At 36.7% G+C, this 15,770-nt stretch overlaps 1 long non-coding RNA gene across 1 annotated transcript in view; it reads left to right on the top strand.

Annotated features, from left to right (window-relative positions):
• Positions 1 to 10,478: 10,478 nt before the first annotated feature.
• LOC107555856 (uncharacterized) overlaps positions 10,479 to 15,770 on the top strand; it is an 8,052-nt gene continuing 2,760 nt past the window's right edge. Inside the window, exon 1 of the long non-coding RNA XR_001605212.1 lies at positions 10,479 to 10,566. This is a non-coding gene — a long non-coding RNA (uncharacterized lncRNA). The remainder of the gene's footprint in view (positions 10,567 to 15,770) is intronic.

The following is a 15,770-nucleotide window of genomic DNA, read 5'->3' on the forward strand; positions in this document are numbered from 1 at the left end:
GCTACTGTGAAGGTCAAAGACATGTGATCAATGACAGTGCCCACCGCACTTTGTCTCCCTCTCCTGATATTTCAAACCCGAGAGATTGCTGAAGAACGCTCTTTTCTACTAACCTCCGCAACCTCTTCTTTTCTTTTTAAAAGTGAACCAATGCTGTTCCAGATGGATGGATAGATAGATGGATATAGATGGATGGATATATAGGATGAATGTATACATATATAGATAAACAGTCAATAATCATAATGCATAATAGCATAATAGCTTACTAAAACTAATTTATTATTATTGCATATTAAAGTGAATCTATTTTCACACACTCTCAGAAAAAAAGGTTAAAAAAAGTTGTCACTGGGGCGGTACCTTTTCAAAAGACACACCTTTGTACCAAAAGAGTCCATAATGGTACCTTAATGGTACATATTGGTACCTAAAGTGTACATATTAGTACCTAAAAGGTACGAAAGTGTACCTTTTGAAAACAGCTATTGTACCTTTTTTTCTGAGAACGCATCTGTTTTACATTATTGTGAAAAGGACATGTCAAAAATAATATATTCTACTTTTTACCCCAAAATAACAAATTATAGTTGTAATGATAATAACAATACATTATTATTATTATTATTATTATTATTATTATTATTATTATTATTATTATTATTATTATTATTATTACCTTAATACCATTGTTATTGATTTGCCTTTAAATAAAATATCATTCATTATTATTTTTGCTTCATCAATGTATAAACCCAATGCATTTTTCCCAATGAAGTCATTTATAGGTGAGGCGTTTTGACAGGCACTTCTGAATTTATAACAGAGATGAAAGTGCACTGCACTCATACTTGAACTTGCATTATAAAGTGGATTCATCTTGGCATGAGTAATACTAATTTGAACCCCTCTGTGCTATACAGTAAATTATTTTATTATGTTTTTGTACATTTTAAATAACTACTGTGATGTTGTCATGATCAGTAGCAGCTAATTGTTTAATATCATGCAAAAACAATTTTATTCAGACATTTACTCAGACATAAATTCAGGTATAAATACTATAACAAATCATTAGTAGCATAAGATAATTACTAACCAGACCATTTTTTAAATGAAAACCATCATAAATCTACATCACAAGGTCTCCACAGAGGACTGTTCTTAGTGATTTGTGTTCTGCTCTCATTGTAACATAATAGCAACTCCCAACCTGGCCCAATGCAGCCTATGTAATCTGATCCACAAATATTCACACATAATCCCAATACCCTATTTAACCATAAGCATTTTTTTCCCATTGCTGCAGTGATCTGAACCTTTGTTGAAGTCCTTCAGTTTCCACATTCAGTGTCTGTAATGAAAAAGCTGAAAGTTTTGGAACTGAATGTATGAAAAGAGCACTCTGGAGCATATTTCACAATGAAATGTCAATTTTCCACCAACCAGAGGTGACTTTGGAAATCTCCAAACTAAGCTACTGTGAAGGTCAAAGACATGTGATCAATGACAGTGCCCACCGCACTTTGTCTCCCTCTCCTGATATTTCAAACCCGAGAGATTGCTGAAGAACGCTCTTTTCTACTAACCTCCGCAACCTCTTCTTTTCTTTTTAAAAGTGAACCAATGCTGTTCCAGATGGATGGATAGATAGATGGATATAGATGGATGGATATATAGGATGAATGTATACATATATAGATAAACAGTCAATAATCATAATGCATAATAGCATAATAGCTTACTAAAACTAATTTATTATTATTGCATATTAAAGTGAATCTATTTTCACACACTCTCAGAAAAAAAGGTTAAAAAAAGTTGTCACTGGGGCGGTACCTTTTCAAAAGACACACCTTTGTACCAAAAGAGTCCATAATGGTACCTTAATGGTACATATTGGTACCTAAAGTGTACATATTAGTACCTAAAAGGTACGAAAGTGTACCTTTTGAAAACAGCTATTGTACCTTTTTTTCTGAGAGCGCATCTGTTTTACATTATTGTGAAAAGGACATGTCAAAAATAATATATTCTACTTTTTACCCCAAAATAACAAATTATAGTTGTAATGATAATAACAATACATTATTATTATTATTATTATTATTATTATTATTATTATTATTATTATTATTATTATTATTATTATTATTATTATTATTATTATTATTATTATTATTATTATTATTATTATTATTATTATTATTATTATTATTATTATTATTATTATTATTATTATTATTATTATTATTATTATTATTATTATTATGTGGGGTTTTATTCAGGATAATATATAATTTTTTGGCCATGGTTGAAATTGTTCTTGCAATTGTGAAAAGGCAATTTACAGCATGTTCAAACTACCGAGCACCTTTCCTACCATCTCGCCACATCTGCTCTGTGCTGGACAGGAATTACTTCTCAATTGCTCAAGGCCAGAGCAGTGTTGTCAAGCAATTACAAAGAATCCTTGCCATTGTCATTACCAGGAAACCTCGTTGGTCCATATTGTGCAGCTAATGATTTTGGACTTGTGGTTTATAATCTAGAATGGAATTTCTCTTTTGTGGCCTTTGAGGGATTGTCAACTTGACCATGAGAGGCTGTTAAGTGTTTATCTTCTCTCCAGCTCATCGTAATTAAGAGCTAGGAAATTGGAATTTATCTACAGCAGCCATGCGCTCCAACTGAAGGTCATTACAATAACCCATTTAAACGACATTCCCTCACGTGCCATTTTATTGGCCTTGTGACACACAGGAGCCACTTTGCTAAGTCAATCACCCGCACAATGCTTGAGCGGATACTTAACACATACTTCAACTGACACATTGTCAGCACAGAGTCTCAGTGACAGCAAGCATGCATTCTCTCTACTGGACCATGAAGAATATTTTGCCATGCCGGAATTCTACAGATGCCTAACATATCTTGTCCTGTAAGTTCATTAACTTTTAATCAAAGTTCTAAATGTGCCGGAGATTATCCTGATAGATTTCAAAGGGAGCATGTGAGATGGCAACGCATCTGTCAGTGCTTGTCATCCCTGTCGAACCGGGCGTCCTTGGGCAGATGGACATGTGGCTCTTCTGTGTGGCTACTTAACATTTCCCTTGGTGCTTTGTCTGCCACTGCTGCACAATAATTATGCACAACCTACGATCAGGTGCGAAATCCCAGTCACAATGGACCTGGGTGTGTATTCGTACCAACATCAGGCTAAATCAATGAATTACTGTGTCAAAGATGAAATCAGCCAGATTGGGTGGTTGATGCAAACATAACCCCTGCTTGGAAAATGAGCTCTCAAAAACTAAGCCACATTCTTACGTCTTATATTACCTCTTCCTGCTCGTGGCTAAACGCACAGCCTAAGCACGGGCAAATCACATTACATCCTGTTCTCTTAAAGCACATTAATGCTGAGCCTTGACACGTGGCAAGAATACCCCTATTCATTCACCATAACAGCAAATCAAGGCATCATCTTCCAATTCCCTTTCATCTTTTTATGTAATTATTTTATGGCAGCCTTAATGAGGCCCTATCATTTATCTCTGAAAGCTGTATTCAAGTCTCAAATGCTAAATTACAGCTATTTTGCTGACCGGCGTTCAGCGATAATATAGAAAACATCTGAAAACAGTCCTGAAATGTATTCTGGGGGAAAAGACTGTACGTATGATGTATGCTTGAGATATCCACGGTGATATGGATTTAACCATGATACTGTGGTGAATGCATTGTGCACAACAGCGTCAGATGATAAGACTCTGAAAGCATATATTATGTCCCCACCTCTGTATTATACATCTTAGAAGGAATATGAACTTGCTTTGAAGAACTTATTTAGCTGACCGGCGTTCAGCGATAATATAGAAAACATCTGAAAACAGTCCTGAAATGTATTCTGGGGGAAAAGACTGTACGTATGATGTATGCTTGAGATATCCACGGTGATATGGATTTAACCATGATACTGTGGTGAATGCATTGTGCACAACAGTCAGATGATAAGACTCTGAAAGCATATATTATGTCCCCACCTCTGTATTATACATCTTAGAAGGAATATGAACTTGCTTTGAAGAACATCTAGAATTCATTGCATTAAATGGCAATGTATCATTTCAGTTTTATACAAATGCACACTGAGTCAATTTTTACATCAGTTTTAGCTTGTATGAAGTTTTTCTTTTCATTTTTTGTTAAAATTAAACAAATTATGAGAAGCAAAATTTGTAAGAACTTATATTTCGAATTAAGTTTATTCTCAATTCTCAACCTAATTCTTAGTTTTTTTCCACACAAAGGTTTCTTAGGTTTTTGAGTAACCTTTCAATAGGCTTTCATTAGTTAACTACATTAGTTTACATGAGCTAACTATAGAAATGCCTCCAAAGCATCTATTAATCTGAGTTAATGTTAATTTCAGCCTGTAGAATACATTATTTAAAATAAAAGTTGTATCTGTTTATATTATTGAATGGACCTGAGCTAATATGAACAGTTATACTAACAAACGTTAACAAAGATAAATGCATACTGTAACATGAACTAACATTGAGCAATATGTTTGTTTATTAATGCTAATTATTAAATAAACAAATAATGGGGTGTTGTTTTGGACCCCAGTGACTTTCACTGTATGCATTAAAAACCTGTTGAAACATTCTTCAAAATATCTTCTTTTATGTTCCATAGACGAAAGAAAGTCATAGCCTACCGGTTTGGAACAACACAAGGGTGAGTAAACGATAACAGAATGTTAATTTTTGTCCAAACTATTCCTATATATTCTCAGTAAACAAGGCTTAATATGTGTAATACTTTAAATTTCAAGTAAATTTAGTTTTAAAGACTCAGGAATTAAGACTGATTAAGAAAATAATTTATTGCAGTACTGCAGTTTTACCGCACCACCAAAAAAACATTAGATGATCACAGGCTCTTTACAGCTGGACCATTTCACAGCAGTGGCTCTCTTCTATGCACCTTTAATGTTATGCTATAAACACAAAAATATATATGGCAAACTCAAAGCAATGGCATAACTAATTGACCAGCATTTACTAGATGAAAGGAGCACTGTTACTGCATACTGTTACTGCATACTGCTCTGAAAGAGTAGAGATTAACGTGTGAGTGAAACAGATTTGTTTTAAGTGCAGAGGCTTAAGGTTGTTGAGTGTGACTATCTCAGAGACTAAGGTGACTAGAGATTACCTGTGTGTGTGACCCAGACCAAAGTGACACATGCCCAACTAGCTTTAAACTCACTATGCTGTGTGTGTGTGTCTGAGCATGTGAGTGATGGGGCGGCATTTTAAAAAATGTAACTACATGTTAAAATCATCTAGGAATATTTAAATAATTCAAACCCAAACATATCATATCAATGTTACTTTTAACTCTAAGGCATTAAAATGCAGCAGGGTCTTTCTATTGAAAGCAGAGTTTCATTCTTTGCGTTTTCAAATATCATTGACCTTGTCATTGTCCTGCTGTCTATGTCTCTAGCTCTACAGTGTGAAATGAATCTGAAAGGCATATGGAGAAGCTGGTGCCTTACAGCAAACACATAAAAAGCAGAAAGTGCTCTTAATTATTTTTCAGTTCCTTGGTTGGAATTAATGCCTCTGCGCCACAGACACAGGAGGAGGAATAAATGACTTTCCCCTTGAGGAGAAAACGTCTCGTGAAAAGGTAGGAAAATAGTCACAGCATATGGTGAAATAAGAGCCTGCACGCCCCACAGTTTGACTTCACACTCAAACATACTCTCACATTACATGCTGCAGCCTCTCTGATTTTACTGTAGTTAGAGCTCATAATGTGTCATAGCAAGTCATGGCCTAGTGGTTCAGCCACATGCTTCAGCACATTGAGCCGTGGTGGCATGCAGTGTGATGTGAGTTTCATTTCACTTTCAAATCCGGTTCCTACGGAGCCTCTAAGGGATATAAAATAGCCCCTAAAATATCAGATGAGAGCAAAAGGGAGAAACAATTTATTTCAATAAGTTTGCGTTCTCTTAAGAAACTTAGCATTCGCTCTAAATACATTTGCGTTTTCTTGCAAAACTATTGCGTTTCCCCCAAGAAACTTTGCAAAAGGGAGAAAAAATTCTAGGTTTCATTACTTCTGCATTCTCTCATAAAACTTTGCGTTCGCTCGCAAAACATTTGCATTCTCATAAATCTTTTGCATTATCTCGAGAAACTTTGCGTTCGCTCGCAAAACATTTGCATTCTCTCAATCTCAGTTGCATTTGTTCACTCAAAATACATTTGCGTTTTCTTGCAAAACTATTGTGTGTCCCCAAGAAACTTTCCATTAAGCAAAAACTCCATTGTTTACTGTCAATAGTGTAGAGTATGAAGCACAGCTCACACAGAAGTCATTTTCAAACCAAGCAGTTTTCTATTGGTCAATGCGGATTGAACACATTGCAAAATCTGCTTGGTGAAATCTTTTGGCCTTTGATTATGTGGATTCATATTGGAATAACTGAATCTCTCTCACAAAAATTCAGTGAACAATGGTAAAAATGGCCGCACCTTTATGCACACATTGTATAATATAAATTTATACCAAATTACATTTACTTTCATATTAAATGTGAAACAACAGTCATTTATCTCTAAATATATTTATGAATTATATTCATTTTAATATACAATTAGTTATTTTAAGATATGAACAAATTCTATTATCATTTATATTACATTAAATTGTTACTTAATCGATTTACATATGTGTCCGTGTTTGATGACATTGCAGGCCAAAATTAACAAAAGTTATCAAAAAGTGAACTTCTACAGATATCCTCTTCTGTATGTGTAGAGAGTCCACAGATTATGTTTGTACCATTTTTTTTCATGCTTTGTGTAAGACAATCACAGCCAATCAACCCAAAGTTCCCTTTTAGAGAGAGACTAACTGCAGGTTTCACTCCCTGATGGTTTGGTTTGTCCGTGGCTGAAATGAAAAGCTAGTGGCCAGTGCCAAGTGTGGTTTCATCCAAAGACTGGCAGCTTGGCTGGGCAGAGATTGATGGAGCCATAGTGATAAATTCCTCACAGCACGAATGCGTCTGTCACTAGACATGCTGTTCCACTGGACATCTTCACTTCATTGTTATCTTGACCACTACTGACAAACAGTGAAGCACAGAGACATTTGTTTTGTAAGAGCCGAGGCATAATTGATTCTCCATGTATGTGACAGTGTTTCCACGTTGGCACTGCTATTGATGAGAAAAGTTTTGTCAAAATATAAGTACAGTATCTATCTATCTGTCTGTCTGTCTGTCTGTCAATATATTATAATAATATTATATAATGGTGTTTAATCCATATATTGGTAATATATTCCTGCATGTAAATTGAATCACTGTTGCTTCATATTTTTGTAAGTGATGTTTTCCTTAAAACTCTCATAAAAAGCTCACATCGGGAAATAGAGTGGATGTGACAGCATGACTTTCAAGGAAAGCTTGCTTGATCTAACCCTGCTTTAAAGGTTGTGAGCTGCCCCCCTGCTGCGGTGTCGCCCCACACCTGGGCAAAGCGGCAGGGGGTCACTTTTGTGTTTGTCTTTACCTGGTGGTAGTGGGATTGATGGCTGTGTTGTGACTACACGACCTGAGAAAGCGTTCCTGGCTGTGCCTCTTGACATCCACTAGAGCCAACACGGCTAAACACTTCAGACACTGACGCGTTCTGCCCTCATCTTCACTATTTCAACTCTTCAATGCTGTTCCACTGGACATCTTCACTTCATTGTTATCTTGACCACTACTGACAAACAGTGAAGCACAGAGACATTTGTTTTGTAAGAGCCGAGGCATAATTGATTCTCCATGTGTGTGACAGTGTTTCCACGTTGGCACTGCTATTGATGAGAAAAGTTTTGTCAAAATATAAGTACAGTATCTATCTATCTGTCTGTCTGTCAATATATTATAATAATATTATATAATGGTGTTTAATCCATATATTGGTAATATATTCCTGCATGTAAATTGAATCACTGTAGCTTCATATTTTTGTAAGTGATGTTTTCCTTAAAACTCTCATAAAAAGCTCACATCGGGAAATAGAGTGGATGTGACAGCATGACTTTCAAGGAAAGCTTGCTTGATCTAACCCTGCTTTAAAGGTTGTGAGCTGCCCCCCTGCTGCGGTGTCGCCCCACACCTGGGCAAAGCGGCAGGGGGTCACTTTTGTGTTTGTCTTTACCTGGTGGTAGTGGTATTGATGGCTGTGTTGTGACTACACGACCTGAGAAAGCGTTCCTGGCTGTGCCTCTTGACATCCACTAGAGCCAACACGGCTAAACACTTCAGACACTGACGCGTTCTGCCCTCATCTTCACTATTTCAACTCTTCAAGAGGGGTGAAAGAACATTGGAAAATTCTCAGACATATATTACACAAGACATATATAACAGTACTAGAGCTGTAAATCGATTAAAATGAATATGGTATTGACTGCATGATATGTTAATAATTAATCACATTAACTGCAATAAATTGCATAGCAATGTTTGCAATTATAAAATGCCTTTTAACTGCTTAAATTTTTTTTTATATGATTCATTTGAATAAATAATCATCACAATGACAATCTATATGTTACATATACTACACAAAAATGAAAGCAGTCACAGACTCAGAGGTAAGGTTGTAACAAGTGGTTGTGGTGTCTGTGGGTAACAAACAAGACGTGGGAAGTGAAATGGAAAGATATTAATATATAGGTCAGCATCTGCGGAGTTCAAGAGCGAAGTTAGTTGTTGCTTGAAAACATGAGCAGCACAGACCAGTGTGTGTGAAATTATATAGTATGTGTTTGTACTTTCATTGCTGCTGCTTTCTTTTGAAACCACAAACCTTTCACGGTGAGTACTAATGATTAATGTAGCATTATGGGTTGTAAAAGTGTCATGGCACCTTGTGACTCAAATGTGGTCATAAAGAATTATTTTATTGAATACCGTGCAGAACCTCACGTTTTAACAATTCTAAACAGGCAAGCATTTTATTTTACATGTGTGCAGTAATTTACATCATTGAACTTTTTCATGTGTGATGACTGATACTGAACCAGACAGAATCTCTCTCTCTCTCCCTCTCACAGTTTCAGTTTCTGCATAGATCTCTTATCGGTACCTGAAAGCACTTCAGTAAACAAACATGCGGTAGAACTATGTAAAAGACAAATGTTCCAATTCTGTGAAAATCTGCAGAGTTTTTTTGAGCACAGATTCCATGTGGACCTGCTAATGACCTTCAAAAGCACAGCACAGATGGTACTGCACATCCCCCCATTACAGTACTGCTGCAGTCTTTACATCACATTTTTTAGATTTACAGAGCATCAGGAAATAAAAAGATCACAAGATGCTCATTTTATATTACAAGAAAGAAAGAATAAATAAGGAATCTGTGAAAATGTAAGCTTAGCGAGGCTTTGAGAACTTGTTCATTACCACACTTTGAAGAGTAAACAAAGGTAAACTTTTGAAAATGCCACATGTGTCAGAGTTGACACATATAGCAGATGACACCAGAGTAAACTCTTCAGGAACATTTTGTTTACCCTCCTTGCTCTTTGTTTAGTTTTCTGACCCCATTACATGTCTTGTTGTCCCCACATTTCATCTTGCCCTTTTCTGTAATTATCACGTCTACTGACTATGAGGGAATCTCCCTGCTGTTTTTATCATCTTTCTTGGCTTTTTTATGTTTTAATTATTTATATAGATTTATTTGCAGTGAAATGTGGTAGCGCCGGCAAAGCAGAGCTGGTTCCGCGTGGGTGCGTCAGTAATAGCCTCTCTCCTGCAATTAAAAAGCCACTTTATTTGATCTCCTTCAGTTATTGTAATCATTGTTCACTCTTCAATGTGTCCAGCCCATCAGGACAGAACCATCTCTGAATGGCTGGAAAATGGCTGTCCTCCAGTGCTCTTTCTCTTAGGTCTGGACATTTTACATTGGGCGCAAAATTAAAGGAATAGTTCACCCAAAAATTTAAATTTGCTGATCATTTACTCACCCTTACACCATCCAAGATTTATTTATTAAAAACACACAGGTTTTCACTTCACACGATGTTAACGGTTGGACTGGAGTCATGTGGATTATTGTGACGTTTTTATCAGCACCCATTCACTGCAGAGGATCCATTGGTGAGCAAGTGATGCAATGCTACATTTCTCCAAATGAGCACATTTTCATTTTTGAAAATGTGAACTATTACTTTAACAGCCCGATCTCACAAGGAAACGTAACTATTTTGCAAGGTTTCAATTTCGTATGAATTGGTTTGTTGTGATTCATATGGAAACTTGTGATTTTTAGAAAAAAAGTAAGCATGAAGGTCCACTCCTAAACCAAACAGCCATGAGCAGATTGTACAAAATATTTGATAATTTGCTGATCATTTACTCACCCTTACACCATCCAAGATTTATTTATTAAAAACACACAGGTTTTCACTTCACACGATGTTAACGGTTGGACTGGAGTCATGTGGATTATTGTGACGTTTTTAGTGAGCAAGTGATGCAATGTTGGTGAGCAAGTGATGCAATGCTACATTTCTCCAAATGAGCACATTTTCATTTTTGAAAATGTGAACTATTACTTTAACAGCCCGATCTCACAAGGAAACGTAACTATTTTGCAAGGTTTCAATTTCGTATGAATTGGTTTGTTGTGATTCATATGGAAACTTGTGATTTTTAGAAAAAAAGTAAGCATGAAGGTCCACTCCTAAACCAAACAGCCATGAGCAGATTGTACAAAATATTTGAGATTCTACTTGCTCATTGGAATTAGCCACCAATTTTCCAAAGGCGTAAATTAGTTACAGATTGCTATAAGAGTGTGTCAGCTTCATGTGACAAAGCACTCATTGAATTAGTGGACTACATGTTTGCTCAAACAATGGAATATCCAAATAGTTTTCAGGTAAAAATGTGTTGAGTAAAAGATGTTTGAAAATGTGAAAGTAAAATAGATGAATAATTCTCTTAATGATATGAAAATGAGAATGGCTGACCAAGACAGATCAAGCATTTTTTTGACACATTCATGTCCATGCTGTGAGGCGAGTAACATGCAAAAGATTATTAAAATCATTAACCATATGAGCAATAGTAATTTAACAAGTGCTACTAATTACATACAGGCCTGCTTCAACGTACCTGTTTAGCTCAGGGGCATTTGGGGAAATAAGGCTGTTATTCGCCTTCCCAACTCTGTCTCTGCTGAATGTACTTACAGGAAAATGCCAAATTCTTGAAGGACAAAGAGCTCAACTCAATCACATTGCTGTGCAGAATGCTTCTTGAAGGTGCTACACAAGAAATGAGCCACACAAATTTAAAGGTACAGTCAAACCTGCAGAATACATATTGGATACTATAAATGATCAATAAGAAAATAAACTGTAAGAAAACCTGTTGATTGACCAATAACGCTGAACAGATGCCAAACGGTTTGGGACTGTATCCTCAAAATGCAGATTATTTTCCCTCAGGCCAACCCGATCGTGTCTCTCTCTAGAGGAATGTTCTGGCCTGAATCCCCATGCTACTCCTGTCCTGAACTGAACCCAGTTACCAAATCGGCTATACGCTTACTCACATAAACACGCTTCTGAGAAACTTGTCCTGGCAGGCTGTCCTGATGTCTCTCTCAAGCGTGGCCAGCATCAGTCTCTTTAATCTCAGCCCATCGATCAACCAGCACTTTAGTGCTGATAAAAGAGCCATTTCTCAAGTTCCTGCTTATCCCCTCCCCTCCTCGTACCTTCCTGCCGAAGTGGTTTTGTCCAAGGTAGTTGATCTAAATCACACTGAATGCATCGAAGTGCTCCATGTGAGAGCAAGTGCCAAGGGGGACTGGTGGGGTTGACAGGCCTCAACCATTACAGCCATAGGTTGAAAAAGATATTGTTCAAGATGTCAGAGAGAGGAGCTTAGAAAATTGCACATGCCTCCGCTGTGTTGATTCACTGAAGCTGTTGCTGTCAGCCATGGCCGCATTCTGGAAAAGTGATATTGTCAAGTCTGAAGGGTTGCCAGATGGGTTTCAATTCCCCATAGTAGTTCAACACAATCTGTTTTCTCAGATTCACAACTGTTTTATTTAAAATGAAATTATTTATGTGATAAACAAACTAAAGTCCCTAAAGGAACATGGCGATGTTAAAAAAAAAAACAAGGAAAAATTATATTTCAATGCTTCTTGCATTCTTGCACAAAACGTTTGTGATGGAAATAAAACAGGAGGAAAAAATTTTTCACTGCTTTTGCAAGCGAACATGAAGTTTCTAAGGGGAACGTAATCGTTTTGTGAGAGAACGCAAATGTCTTGTGAGAGAATGCAAAGTTCATGCAAAATTATGACAAAACAATTGAGTGATCTTGAGCCTTTATACAGAGCGTGCCATTGTAAAGATTCTAAGCCTCACAGCCTTGTTTTTCTGTTAAATTCAATGTGACATCTAACCTGACTAAGGTCTATACTTTTGTAAGAGAACGTAAAGTTTCTTGGGGGAATGCTGTGGTTTTGTGAAAGAATGCAGAAATATTGAAATATAATTTTTGAGGCATGTCCTCTTAGGGGCTTCTTAAGTGAGAGAAAAAGTTACACAAATGATGTTCTCTTTCTGACTGTTTAAAGGTCTATCAAACTAGGAAGATTTTATGTAAAGAATATTATTTTATTTGGGGTTTTGCTTTGTACTGTATTGATAAGAACATTGTTCTTTTTCCTGGTTAAAATTAATGAAACTGGTTACCAGAGCCACCTGTTAACAGAACTGAAACCACTTAATAGAACCAACCATTCATTTTCTCATGAAAGCTGAAATGAAAGTGATAATTTAAACTTCTTAATTTTCCTTAACCTTTTAAATTGTTATATATTTAAAACATTTTTATGTCACATTTTTTCAATAAAAATGTTATGTATTAATATTAATGTTTAAAAATGATAGGTTATAGGAAATGAATATAAAGAAAATAAGCAAGAAAAAGTTTTTTTATTCATCTTCCATCTCTGTTTTCAATCAAAATATTGTCTCAAAAAAGGACGCATTGAGACCTAAAATGTTGATTGTGGACAAGTACTTTTCCTGATTAATGTAATTATTAGAATGCAAAAAGCTCCAAAATCAGCACTATTTTGAGATTTTTTTTTTACTGAATTAAAGAATGGCAAGAACTGTGACAGCTACTTCCATCTGAAACAATAGAAATCTTTGTGCAGTATGCAATGTTCTGTATGTTTGCCCAGTTGTCTCTGAAAACGACACATTGGAAACAACTTTGGGGTGCATTTTAATTGCTTTTCTGTGTGGTAATGATTTTGAATAATGAGTCAACAGTTATGAATAATGTGATTTGCTAGAGGACATCAATGCAAAGTCAGTTACCAGACCCAAAAGAAGGCAGAAAAAAATATAATTTGTCAGATTTATTGGTGTTTTGTTTTGTTTTTTGGCAGAAGAACAAGCGCTTCGCTGTAAGCTTGTCAGACAATGAAATGTTGGCATTGACAATTACAATAGTATCTTGGAGCAGATGCTGTGAAATCGAGGCCTGTTCGCATGAGCTCTGCAAGTTATGAAACCTGATGTCATTTTAGGTTGATTTTTTTTTACCCTAGTATTTCCATTGTAAGTGTCTTTCTATAAACACAATTTTGCGTTTCAAGTGACAAATCAAAAGTATTTTGTTTGCTAATCAACATTATGCCATGTTAAGCCAGAGCTTAACTTCTGCTGAACCCGGAAGTCTCCTTTAACGATTCAGTTCTGCCCTGTAACCATGTATAATCCCTTCTAGAGAGATAAAGTCCTCAAATCTGCACAGCTCTTTATCCTGAGGGGACCGACAGCGCGGACGACACACTGACAGCTCCTTATGTCATGGGTAAACACTTATTCCGTGGAAAGCTTTTTGATGCCTGTCTCTTTTTACAAGAACCCCTGATATCAGATTCTCACTGTGCCTGAGATCAAACGCCATAGACCAGGAGACAAGATGGCGTCTGCACATTATTTGTAGATAAAATCCTGATCAGAGATGCAAATGAAACCTGAGCTTGGGGCCTGCGTCCTTAACTGCTGAAGCTGTCTGCAGTAAATGTATGATATATGGTACATGGTTTATGTGGATGACTCGAGGGTATTTTGAGATGTACAAAAACCCATCAGATCAACCAGAACCTTTTAATATCAGATATCACTTGCATCACTGAACATGCATTGTATGATAAAGATGAGTAGCACTGTTTTTTTAAATTCACATCATGACTGTCAAGGTTTCATTCATCAGCTGTAAAAAATTGTGAAAAGTGATTCCAATTATATTGTTTCTGTGGTATTCACTTTTTAGTCAGTTATCATTATAGTAGTTATGGTCCTTGGTATGAACAGGCCTTTACTTTGTGCAGATTTGCTTCACCAATGAAAAGAGTTCCTAACAAAGTCCCAGCAGAATTGACCATTGCGTCTCCAAGCAACATACATTAGTTGTTTAGTTCCTGAATGAATGGGTTTGATCTAATCGATTAGATGAATGAGTAAATGACTCATTCATACATACCATCACTTGTTTCATTCCAGGATGAATCAGAGGTTTTGAATGAATTGATTAAATAAAGGAGTAAATAACTTACTTATGAAGGCAGTCGCTTGTTACCTGTAGAGTCAACAGTTTTTGAAACGCACAAACTCAGACAAGCATAGTTATTTAGAACTATCAGATCGCTGTATGACCAATCAAGGACCAGAACTAACTGTATAATATTAAAAGTAACACATTTCTGGTTTGATATTGTGATATCTGTGATATTGGTTCAGTTGGTTTTTGAATCTCTCCACTGGCACCCAGGAGATGGATTTCCTCACACCTTTAAACTTCTCACTTCACTTCGAGCTTCAATTTCTCACTCCAGTCACCTCATTTTCATTTCGCTCTGCTCGCACACTCACCCTGAAGCTGGCAAAACCCCTTTTGTAAATGTGCTTATTCAAATCTCACAGAAATTATTCAAAGCAGAGAACTGTTGTTGCTTGGCGAGAGCTCCAGCGTGACAGCTGCCGCGGATCTTTGAGGCGGCGTGCGTGGGCCCCTCTGACGGACGGACCTCTTTGTGGCTTGTCCCTGGGAAACCCTTTCAGTCTGGAAGGTCGAGAGCCACTCTCCCACACTGCGCCGCTTGCGCCGGCCAAACCTACAGTAGAAACCGGTCACCAAAAGTGTGCAAGGCAGCTGTAGAGAGCTCAAACAATATTTTTCACGTTCACATAGCAGCCTCTCACCGTGCCTTTGTCTGGAGCCGTTGTGTTGCCATTGAGAAGATGTAAAGCGAACTGTATTGACAGCATATAAATAAAAGCCTTTTATTTTGAAGGTGCTGTGGTGGTCGTGCTTTATGTGTGTGCCACCTTTTAAATAATGGCTCATGTTTTGTTGTTGTTGCTCAGCTGTCACCCCCCGATGCGTCGGTCCATTTACATCACGGCTTCGCCATAACCTTGATGCTCCTCGGCTATTTATCCCATTAAACATACCGTCGTGAGTGAGGACAGTGTTGCACCTGCGCAAGGCCTTCTCAGAAAAAGCATACATTTACATTTACATTTACATTTAGTCATTTAGCAGACGCTTTTATCCAAAGCGACTTACAAATGAGGACAATAAAAGCAGTCAAAACTAACAAAAGAGCAACAATATACAA

The sequence above is a fragment of the Sinocyclocheilus grahami genome, unplaced genomic scaffold, assembly GCF_001515645.1.
Source record: "Sinocyclocheilus grahami isolate Dianchi unplaced genomic scaffold, SAMN03320097.WGS_v1.1 scaffold547.1, whole genome shotgun sequence".
Classification (NCBI taxonomy): domain Eukaryota; kingdom Metazoa; phylum Chordata; class Actinopteri; order Cypriniformes; family Cyprinidae; genus Sinocyclocheilus; species Sinocyclocheilus grahami.